Raw genomic sequence first — 10864 nt, 5'->3', positions numbered from 1 at the left:
ATAATTAATTTTGGAATAATGATGTATAGGTTGATTTTTAAAAATAATTAACTCCTGGAGTATTTTTAATAAACAAAATATTATTAAATAAATAGTTAAATAAATAAACGAATTGAATAAGAATAATGTGTTATTGCAGTACTAAAATTATTTGTTGTTTTGAAAATAATTAAAAAAAATCAAAAGGTAATGACAGGTGCGTACGGTCACTTGGTTCACAGCGAAAAGTACCAGTGGCCGGACCAGGCAATTGCCAGAGCTTAACCCAAAATGTGACTTTGCATGTTATTAGGATACATACATTAATGTTGCGTTTCTAAAATAATTCTAACATCCTCACGGTTTTATTATGCACTTTGGATATATTTTTATTTTTCAGAATCTAGAAATTAATGTTGTAGTCCTAAAATAATTCTAGCACCCTTCACGGTCTTATTATGCACTTTAGATATATTTTTATATTTTAGTTTTAATATTTTGTTTTGTTTTATTTTATTTTCCTAAAATTGAATTTTATTATATTTTTAATAATTATTGTAACAAGAATAACTGAATATTCTGGGATAAATTAATAACTATATAAAGTTGACTTTTCTTCTCCAAAGCTGGATAAATGAATGAATATAAGAAATTTCTTGTTGTATTTTCTGTTTTGAGCCTTTGTTTTGGACTGTTTGGTATAAACCAACAGTATTCTTTTCTCATCCTTGATTCTTCTTTTCTCCTCATCTCGAATTCTTCTTTACTTAAACTTTTCAGCTGCACTTTGATTATATATTTCTCACCCGATTTTTGAAATCAAGAACTCATAAACACTAGTTACAAATCTAGTCGTAACATCTTGGTATCAGAGCAAGGCGATTCTAATGTGATAGAAACCCATCAGCAAGTAGAGATGGAACCTCTTAAGACCTAATCGAAGGTTTGTCCCAATAATCAACCTCTATGCACACTTCCCTAATGCAAAATATGACCGAATTAAGCAATAACATAGACAGAATGTTCAACGCCGCTGAAGAAAGAATGGCAGTCATTGAAACTAGTACGTCTGGCAATGACCAAGATCCCCGCACCTGATCCTATGATGATGCTTCTTGCCACGGTCCTCCCCCAAACATGCCCTTCCATTATGGCCAACACTATGTTCCTCCAACCTGACTCACGAATGTTGATTTCCATCGGTTTGATGGGACCGATTTAAAGGGCTGACTCATATCTACCGAGCAATTCTTTAGTGTGGACAAGACTAATGGTGCCACAAAGATGGACATTGCCACATTCATTTTACAAATGAAGCAAGAATGTGGTACGGGTCGTATTTGCAGAACCGTAACCATAGAGAAGCCTTGATGTGGGATGTGTTAAAGAGAGACATCTTGTTGCGATTCGATCCTTCCATACATGACACCCCCATGAGACAACTGATGCTTGACGCATGTCAGTATTGTCCAAGAAGCAATATACAAGTCCATAATGAGCAACGGGAACTTGTACAACGTTGAACTGTCGCTACTGCCCAAGGCATCCAATGTTAACACGGTCTGGCCAAGCACCAACCAGACAACCGACCCAAGAATTCTTCTCATGCGTCTTCTTCCAGCATAAATTAGGGCTACATGACGCAATTAGACCCGACTGTAATGGATGCAAAGAGGAAGAAAGACCTATGTTATACTTGCAATGAAAAATGGGAGTCCAACCATAGGTGCAAATCCAAATTATTCATGGTCTCGGCTAATCATCAAGAAGTCATACCATACACCCAAGAACCCACTCAAGAACCAATTTTTGATGATCCACCTTTGCTGCTTGAGGTAAGGAATGAACCCTCCATTTCTTTGCACGCATTGACGGTCTTGCAAGGTATGCCTTGGGAACAAGTCAACATGATACAAGACAACCAGTTGGAGAAGCCCTTGGAAAAATATAGTGTTGTTGACGTGGTGCAAATAATGAGTAAGCAAAAAGGCTAAATTGTTTCACTCGCGGGAATGACATTGGAAGACACTCATGAAGATCTCCAACACATAATTAAAGGCTTCAATGATCTATTCCAGCAACCTGAAGACCTACCACCAGCCAAGAGAATAATTAAAAGCCATGGTTATTTGTTGCCTCTATGGTGCTGGTCCGAAAGAAGGATTGGGCTTGGATTGTTGCCTCTGTGGTGCAACTGACTTAGCAAAGCTAAAAACAACAAGGACTCAGCCAACTCTACTATTGAAAGGATGCTACCGAAGGTTTTTCAAGGATTGTGGTCCTATACACTAACCCTTGCTGAAAATTCGACCGAACAACAAGAGAAAAGAGTTCTCTTTGAAGATTGGAGGATGCGCACTAGAGGCTAACCAGGCCACGGTCTTTTCAACGAGGACGACAAATTTTGAAGGGGGAGCAATTGTTAGGGTCCAGAAATTAATGTTGAGGTCCCAAAATAATTCCAGCACCCTCCACGGTTTTATTGTGCACTTCGACTAAATTTCTGTTTTTTAGTTTTAATATTATGTTTTGTTTACTTTTATGTTTTTCTAAATTAAATTATGTTATTTTTCTAGTAATTGTTGTAAAAAGAATAACTGAATATTCTAGGATAAATCAGCAACTATATAAGGTTGACCCATCTTCCTTAAGGACGGATAAATGAATATATGAAAGTTCTTCACCCCAATTATATTTTCTAGTTTGAACCTATTTTTTGGACTGTTTGGTATAAACCAATAGTTTTTTTTTCTCATCCTTGATTCTTCTTTTCTCCTCATCTCGAATTCTTCTATACATAAACTCTAACGCTACACTTTGATTATATATTTCTCACTCAGTTCTTGAATCAAGAACTCATAAACACTAGTTATAAATCTAGTCGTAACAGATGCATATAAAAGGTTCCATCATCTAAAAACAAAAAAGAGAAAGAAATCCAAATTTCAAAATGACTTAATTGAAAACTATCATTGATTCATCTAAAAACTTACAATGTTTTTTAATTAAGAGTTTATTAATTTGAACAAATTCAACCATCATTCAACTAAAATTAAGCTCAATCATATAACATATTATTTCATTTCATCATCAACAAGTTACACATTACATTGATCTTACACAAAAACAAGTTACTTTAATAATTTCAATTTATTAATAATATTTGGTTATTTTTTGTTTTTTATTTATAATTTGGACTATCTCTATTAACCTTGTTATACATACAAAATTCACTAATTTTAAAAAAATATCATCATATCTTAATAATTTTATTAGGGTTTTGGAATTAAGAAGGTGTGGATTTTTTTTTTAATATTAAAATAAATACAAATAATATATTATTATTGTTTAGTTAGAAAAAGCTGAAACTCAGTAAAAATCAAATTAACCTAGTAACTAATTTGTTTGCAGTTTTAACTGGGACTAGTTTCATATATTTTTGTAATAAATATATGATTATTTAGAAATATTGATTGAAAATAGTTTTGAAAAAAAAATATTTTTTATAAAAGATTTAAGGGTATTATATAATAATAATAAATCATATTTTAAAATTAATTAATATTTATTATTTTAATTAATAAATTGTGTAATTTGATTAATAAAATAGTGAATAGATGTTTGATTATATTTTTTTTATGAAATAATAATTATTTAAATAATAATTTTATTATCTTTTTAAACAATAATAATATAATATTATGTGATAAAATCTATAATAACATTATAAATTAATCTAATAAATATTTAAAAAAAATATATTTTTAATTTTATTTTTAAAGTCTGTTAATTTCCGAAATGATTTTTGAAAATATTTTTAAATATTTTATATAAATTGGAAAATTTCAACTTATGATTTTTATATATTACTTAAATTCATAATTATTGAAAATATAAAAAAAGTAAAATCATTTCTGTCAATGTATCTGGTTGAATTATAACCTAAAAAAATAAACTAACAAAGTTATTTTTATTTTAACAGTAACTTTAATTTTCAAGTTATTTCAAAAATAAAAATTTAAGTTATTTTCAATCAATTAATTTTCAACTAAAAAATAATTTTAATTTTATTAGAGATAATTTAAAATATTAAAATAAATCAGTTAGTTTTAAATAATAAATGTGATTTTTAATTAAAGATAACTTAAAATATTGAAAGATGTTAGTTATTAATTAAATAATAACTTTAATTTTTAATTAAAGATAATTTAAAATATAAAAAGAAATCAGTTAATTTTACTTAAACAATAACTTTAATAATCATTTTAAATGTAATTTATAAATGTTTATTAAGAAAAGCAATGATTTAAAAAAATTGTTTACTTTTAAAATATCATTTTTTTTTCTTCTTTTTATTTATTTATTTAATTTATTATTATTGAATTAATTTTAGATTTTGTTTAAAACATTAAAAAAACTAAAAACAAAATCAACCGAAAGAGGGCAAATAAACCGGCCAAATAATTGGACTGGCATATCTTCTTCTTGCAAGTTGGTCATTTTCGATTTTCATTTGAAGCATCCAAATTCAAAACTAATTATACATTATTATCTCCTTTACAACTCCCTTATGTTGTCTTTCATTGGAGCTTAAATAGAAAGTTCGGAATTTGGCCGAAAAAAGAATTCAATCTAATTCAAATTCAAATTGAATTCTAATCATATGAAAAGTTTCTAAACGTATTGAATATTAATTCCTTATTTTTGTTGGAATTTTAAATTAATTCATATATTTTATTAATGAGTGGAAATGAAAATTTGGGAAGATAAAATCAAATGAAATTCAAACAAAATTTACATGAAATTCAAACACGAATTAAAGTGAAATTTGTTTCAAATTATTATAATTAATTTGTTAATTGTTTAATTAACATTTAATAATTTAAAAATAAATGAACAAATTGAATTAAATTATTGTTAGTGCTATCAAATAATTAACTATTAAAAAAAAGCCATACAATGTATTTCATAATGAAAAAAAAATACAAAGGCAATGAAGAGACAATTAATGTTAGTGGTTGGATCAAGGATTAATAGTTGGTTTGAATGTAAATAGTTCTTTTTATTTAATTCTCAAAACACATTATTTTATATTTTCTTATACTAGAATTTCAAAAGTTCTCTCCTTAGTTTGTGAGTAATTTTCGAGTTTTTCGTTCGACATTTTTCGTTAAAACTCGGTGATAGTTCATGTACGCTGGTTAAGTTCAATGCATATTGATTTCAGTACAGAATTATTACTAAATTCGTTGTATCATGTGAGACATTCATTTGCGATAAGCTCCAGCACAAATAGGAGACGATAGAACTGTTTTAAGAGAAATGTGCTAATCATATGCCTCGAATCAGCCACTTCTTTAGTGATATCGTTCTTCATATATATTGAGAAGTAATAGGTAGGGATGACAGGATTTGAACCTGTGACATTTTGTACCCAAAACAAACGCGCTACCAAGCTGCGCCACATCCCTTTAATTGGTCTACAGTGTAGTGTCATTGTAGAGAATTCCTCTCTTGTTTTCCACATGCTTAATTTCTTTTTGATATACACAAATTTTCTTTTTCTATTTCTTCTTGTTGTATTTAATTATTTTCTTTGTAACATCACATGTATATATATTTTTTATAAGTTATAGACAAGATGTATAACAAACTTAAAACAGTTTCGTGTATTTTCTATTTAGTAGTTTGTGACTTCAAAAATTCTTGTCTTTAATATTTTAGGAAAAAGAGTTAAGTTAGAAAAGAGAATACAAAGAAAAGTTTTTCTAATAAAAAGACAGAAGGTCATAACAATGAAATGACGTGTTGGCGTAGTGACTTAAAGTTTGGACACAATGGTGCATGTAGGGGTGAGCAAACGGGTAAACTCAACCCGTATTACCTGACCCATATTCAACCCAAATTAAATTTATCCAACTCATAATTCAACCCATATTATTTATTAATATGGGTTGGGTATGGGTTGGGTTGAGTATGGGTTGGGTAACCTAAATTATTATTTTTTTATTTTTTTATTTAACATGTATTTGACTCATTTAACACATTTTTAATCGTTTAACACGTTTTTGACATTTTTAACATATTTTCCACATTTTTGACGTTTTTAATACGTTTTGAAATGTTTAACACGTTTTTGACATGTTTAATACGTTTTTTCACACGTTTAACACGTTTTTGGCACGTTTAACACATTTTGACAATTTGAACACGTTTTTTATATTTTTGGCATGTTTAACACGTTTTTAACACGTTTAACACGTTTGACATGTTTAATACATTTTTTCACATGTTTTACACGTTTTTGGCACGTTTAACACATTTTGACAATTTGAACACGTTTTTTTATATTTTTGGCATGTTTAACACGTTTTTTTAACACGTTTAACACGTTTGACATGTTTTTCACGATTAAGACACACTTAACACATTTTGACATGTTTTTGGCACATTTAACACATTTTGACACGTTTAACATATTTTTCACATTTTTGACACGTTTAACACATTTTCACACGTTTTTCATATTTTGGCACGTTTAACACGTTTTGACACGTTTAATACGTTTTCCACGTTTTGACACGTTTAACACGTTTTCATGTTTTTGACACATTTAATACGTTTTTCACACGTTTAACACATTTTTGACACGGTTAACATGTTTTTGGCACGTTTAACACATTTTGACACGTTGGACATTGTTTTCATATTTTGACATGTTTGACACGTTTTACACGATTATGACACATTTTTCACGTTTTTGGTACGTTTAACACGTTTTGACACGTTTAATATATTTTTCACATTCTTAACACGTTTAATACATTTTTAACATGTTTAACACGTTTTTCACGTTTTTGGCACGTTTAACACGTTTTGACATGTTTTCCATGTTTTCTACGTTTAACACGTTTTTGACACGTTTAACATATTTCTCACATTTTTAACACGTTTAATAAGTTTTTCACACGTTGACGTGCCAAAACGTGAAAAATGTGTTAAACATGCCAAAAAAATGTAAACGTGATAAAACGTGTTAAAACTTATCAAAACGTGTTAACGTGCAAAAAAACATGTTAAACATGTCAAAAATATGTTAAATGTGCAAAACGTGTTAAACGTGTTAAAATGTCAAAAACGTGTTAAACGTGCCAAAAACGTGTTAAACGTGCCAAAAACGTGTTAAACGTGCCAAAAACATGAAAATGTTCCCAAAATATGAAAAACGTGTTAAACGTAGCAAATCGTGTTAAATGTGCTAAAAATGTGTTAAAAGAGCCAAAAACGTGTTAAACATGTTCAACATGTCAAAAACGTGTTAAACGTGTCAAAAATATATGAAAAACGTGTTAACATGTGAAAAACGTGTTAAATATGTCAAAAACATGTTAAACATGTCAAAAACGTGAAATAATGTTTAAAGTGTGAAAAACGTGTTAAACATGTGAAAAACGTGTTAAACATATCAAAAATGTGTTAAAATGTCAAAAACATGTTATACATGCCAAAAACGTGAAAACCGTGTTAAACTTGTTTAAAACGTGTTAACATGTTAAATATATTAAAAACATGTTAAATGTGCCAAAAACGTAAAACAAACGTGCCAAAAATATAAAAAAATGTGTTAAACTTGTCAAAAACACGTTAAACGTATTAAACATGTCAAAAACGTGTTAAACGTGAAAAACGTGTTATTGGTGTGAAAACGTGTTAAACATGTAAAAAACTTGTTAAACGTGCTAAAAACATGAAAACGTATTAAACGTGTTATAATGTGAAAACGTGTTCAAAATATTAAAAACGTGTGAAACATGTCAAAAACGTGTTCGACTTAAAGTTTGAAGATAATTAGTTTATATTAGATTAATAATAGAGAACTAAATTAAATTTATATAATTTGGGTAATTTGGGTAACCCTAACCCAACCCAAATTAAATTCAACCCATACTCAACTCAACCCAACCCATATTAACCAACCCAAATTAATATTTTGGGTTTGGGTTAGGGTTGGGTAAACCCAAATTATGCTCACCCCTAGGTGCATGCCATAGAAATATAACGTGATAAAATGACTTTAGTAATTCATATTGGAACCATTCTAGGTAGTCAATGATTTTCTTATAGAAATCAGACTAGATCATTGATGTGAAAATCATTCTAATTTCTTGTGTAGATGAATGTGGTCGATAACAATTTCTTATAAGAAATCTGATTTGTCAAAATGACATTAATCATGAATGTTGAAATAATTATAATTTCTTATGTAGAAATAATGAAATGAATTGGGGTCCTAACAGTTTCTTATGTAGAAATTTAATTTGTCAAAATGATGTTGTCATTAATATTTTGAAGCATTTTAATTTCTTCTTTAGAAATTATGTGATTAATCATGATAGAGAATGAAGGTCATTTGTATAAATAGATTAAAAATTTTGTTTACGTTAAAACTTATTCTAATCATGCATTTAAAAAGACACTATGTTAGTCGAAATTCTAAGACATGAAATACATATGTAGTTATGTTTTATTTGATTATGTTGCTAAGTGATTATTTATATATCATGCATATTAGCTAATAATATGATGATTCATGTTCATTCATAATAAGTATGATTATCTAGAAATTTGTATACAAATATGAAAAAAGATCTATTTTATATCTATTTTGTTTTAATAGATACTTTGAAATTTGTCACATAATTATGTGTCTTTTGGTTGAATAAGATTTTTTTTTATAGAAAGTTAAAGGTTATCTAATTAATTAAGAAACAGATAATTGATGACATGAATAATTATTTATAATAGTTAGTTAGTTTTATATTTGATTAAACATAAATTGTCAGTATTATTGTAACCCCTAGGAATCGCTCCCCCATAGCTTAGCACGTTTCGTGGACACGTGGCAATATGGGAAATATCGCGGGGTGACTCGAGGTTCGATGTGTTTTTATGCGTCTTTTAAAATAAAACATTATTTTAAAAGATTTTGAGAGCACCTGGGAGTTTTAAAAATTAATTATGTAAAAATAATTAATTTTATTCAAATTTTAATAATCTGGAGGTCAAATAACATTTTAATTAAAACCCAGTTTAAAAGAATCAAACATAATTAATTTAAAAGATTATTTATTTGAATACAGAGTCGCCAAATGCTTTTAGAAAATTAGTAAAAGTTACGTGTATAAACGTACTTTATACTAAAGTCTCTATAAAGGTTCGGTTATTTGTTACGCTCGAGAAAGAGTTTTCGCGCTATGTCATCTACGTCCGTCAAATGAATGTTTTATTTTATTAAAAACAAAGTCTGTCTATGAAAAGATTTATTTATAAAATTTATTTTTTATTAGTAGTAGTCCGGGGATCATAAACAAGGATATGTTTGGATTACGTAAATAATTCTACAAAATTATTTAAGAAGGTGTATCTGCGATTGCGTTAATATAAAATTGAGTAAAAACCCTACGATCATAGAAAGGGGATTGTGTTGGGTCAAATTATTTTAACTAAAATAAACTAGGGAATAAGTTTATTTAATGATGACATTATTTTGATGATCTATGTTAAACTTAGTTGTGAATAAAGATCAGTGGTCTATTTATTTTGTGCAGGAACAAATATAAAACAACGCTACATTAGACGCGGTTTAAAGCAAGTTGTATTAGACGTCATACGTAGTTAGACGAGGTCTAACTCCTTCAGACAGAGTCTGAAGGGATACGTAGTTAGACGAGGCCTAACTTCTTCAGACGGAGTCTGAAGGGATACGTAGTTAGACGTGGTCTAACTCCTTTAGATGGGGTCTGAAGGGATACGTACTTGGACGAAGTCTAACTCCTTCAGAAAGAGTCTGAAGGGAAACGTAGTTAGACGGAGTCTGAAGGGATACATAGTTAGATGAAGTCCAACTCCTTTAGACAGAGTCTGAAGGGAAACGTAGTTAAACGAGATCCAACTCCTTCAGACGGAGTTTGAAGGGAAACATAGTTAGACGAGATCCAACTACTTCAGACGGAGTCTGAAGGGAAGCGTAGTTAGACGATGTCCAACTCCTTCAGTTAGAGTCAGAAGGGAAGCGTAGTTAGACGATGAACTTCTTCAGACGAAGTCTAAAGGGAGTTAGACGAGGTCTAACTCCTTCAGACGGAGTCTGAAGTGAAGCGTAGTTAGACGAGGTCTAACTCCTTCAGACGGAGTCTGAAGGGAAACGTAGTTAGACGAGGTTTAACTCCTTCAGACATAGTCTGAAGGAAACGTAGTTAGACGAGGTCTAACTCTTTCAGACGGAGTCTGAAGGGAAATGTAGTTAGACGAGGTCTAACTCCTTCAAATGGAGTCTAAAGGGTTTGAAAGGAAGTGTAGTTAAACGAGGTCTAACTCCTTCAGATGCGGTCTGAAGGGAAGCGTAGTTAGACGAGGTCTAACTCCTTCAGACGTGGTTTGAAGGGATGCGTCTAATACTTTGCTTTAACAGCTGTCTAAAGGAAGCATCCGTCTATCCACGATCAATTAGTTGTCTGCTCTACTTCTTTCAGCAGTCTGACAAGCCAGCTAACTCCATCAATGAATGAACGACACGTATGCAAATATCCTTTAACCATATTTTTAGTACAAGACAAGATCAGAGGATATTCGGCACAATACTCGTTCTGTACGACCACAATTAAATTTTTAGAGTCTGTTGTACTCTTATACTATAGGCGGCCTTCCAACAGACGCATGACACGTGTCCTCAAAGAATATTCGACCGTTGGAGTATTTCAACTATATATGGATGTCAAAGGACAATGGTTGAACGACCAGTTTTCATACAAAAGTTTGAAATACACTCTATTTAACACTTATTGTCTAGTTGTGAATACATTGTAATTGCATACTATTATTTTGT

General features: G+C 29.9%; 1 non-coding gene across 1 annotated transcript; it reads right to left on the bottom strand.

Annotated features, from left to right (window-relative positions):
- Nucleotides 1-5376: 5376 nt before the first annotated feature.
- Nucleotides 5377-5450, bottom strand: TRNAP-UGG. The gene has a single exon. It is a non-coding gene; the product is annotated as a tRNA-Pro (tRNA).
- Nucleotides 5451-10864: the final 5414 nt, after the last annotated feature.

This window comes from Impatiens glandulifera, chromosome 1, assembly GCF_907164915.1.
Source record: "Impatiens glandulifera chromosome 1, dImpGla2.1, whole genome shotgun sequence".
Classification (NCBI taxonomy): domain Eukaryota; kingdom Viridiplantae; phylum Streptophyta; class Magnoliopsida; order Ericales; family Balsaminaceae; genus Impatiens; species Impatiens glandulifera.
Note: the sequence above shows the minus strand (reverse complement) of the source record. Positions and strands in the feature narration are given on the sequence as shown.